A 1,680-nucleotide genomic window follows, 5' to 3' on the forward strand; every position below is an offset into this window, starting at 1 on the left:
ATTGGACTCTGCACTGACAGCATGATCCTGGTTGAGCCTCTCTCTCCCTCCTCTCTACCCCTCTCCTGCCCTTGTGCGGGCATGCACACTCTCTCTCAAATTAAATAAGTAAACATTTAAAAATAAGTAAATAAAATATTAGGGCAATTATACCTGCAAAAAAATTTTTGGAAGACTGATCAATACATAACAATATCTAATCTGTACAATCTTGTCATTTTAATGAAAGGAGAATAGATGTTAGTATGGCTCTAAGCATTTCTCTTTAACATTTTTCTCAGTGAATCTATGACTTTCTTATTTTTCAAGCTATAGATAATTGGATTCAAGAAAGGAATTATGACAGTGTAAAATAGTGAGTCCATCATACCTTGGTCATCTGCTTGTGCAGATCCAGGGCGCACATACATGAAGAGAAGAGGACCATAGCACAAAGAGACAGATAAGAGATGAGTTCCACAGGTGGAAAAGGCTTTTCTTATGCCTTCTAGAGACCTCCTTTTTAAGACTGTAAAGAGAACTGATGTGTACGAGACAAGAACAATCAGTATGGTGAATATCTGAATTGATCCAGAAAAAATAAATACTATCAGAATATTAATAGAAGGATCAGTACAAGAAATTTTAAATAACGGCATAATGTCACAGTAAAAGTGATGTATTTTGTTAGAATTACAGAAGGTTAATCTGAATAAAAAGCCTGTGTGCATTATGGTATGAAGAAGGCTGCCTACAAATGATGCAACTAATAGCTGCAAGGATAGTATATTGGTCATAATTACTGGATAAAGTAAAGGCTTGCATATGGCCACATAGCGATCATAAGCCATTCCTGACAGCAGAAAACATTCTGTGGTTGCACTGCTTACAAAAGAAAAAAATTGTATTATGCATTCAGAGAGAGAGATCATATTGCCCTTGGCAAAGAAGTTGACCAGCATGTTGGGGGTCCCTGTGGATGATAGCCAAGCATCCACAAATGCCAGATTCCCAAGAAATAAGTACATGGGGATATGAAGCTGAGGCTCATTGCATATGAGAGCAATCAGACCAAGGTTCCCCACAATGGTGATGAGATATATAACCAGGAATATCAGGAACAAGGAAATTTGCCACTCTAGTTGATATGTAAGTCACATGAGAACAAACTCTTATAGCTCTGTTACATTTTTGTTTTCCATATTCTTTTTTTTTCTCCATAATATTTTACAGTGCTCTTCCTCTTAAGTGCCCTCCACCATAACCACCACCTCTTTTCCCCCCTCCCCCTTCCCCCTCAACCCCCAGTTCATTCTCAGCATTCAATAGTCTCTCAAGTTTTGCATCCCTCTTCCATATTCTTAACAGATGACATCTGAAATGAAATACAATAAATATAAAAATAACATTTGTTAAGATTTATAAAAGAAAATTTGGTGAGAGTAACTGAAATAAAATCATACACTACCTTGAAGACCCTTTAATTTTATTTACACCTATCTGGAAACTATTTGGGGGAATTGTTATGATAGAAAAAATGCAATTATTTCAGTTCAAATATATACAGAATAAACATATTTAGAAGACAAGAAAAACATTTGGAACATAAGCAAACTCATGGGATAACAACTGAATGAGGTAGTGAAATTCTGTAGGACAATGTGTAGGACATTGATGCAGCATCAAAAGTAAATCTGATAG

At 36.0% G+C, this 1,680-nt stretch overlaps 1 pseudogene; it reads right to left on the reverse strand.

The window, feature by feature from the left end:
• Positions 1 to 251: 251 nt before the first annotated feature.
• On the reverse strand, positions 252 to 1,181 carry LOC115292627 (annotated as a pseudogene).
• Positions 1,182 to 1,680: the final 499 nt, after the last annotated feature.

The sequence above is a fragment of the Suricata suricatta genome, chromosome 5, assembly GCF_006229205.1.
Source record: "Suricata suricatta isolate VVHF042 chromosome 5, meerkat_22Aug2017_6uvM2_HiC, whole genome shotgun sequence".
NCBI lineage: Eukaryota > Metazoa > Chordata > Mammalia > Carnivora > Herpestidae > Suricata > Suricata suricatta.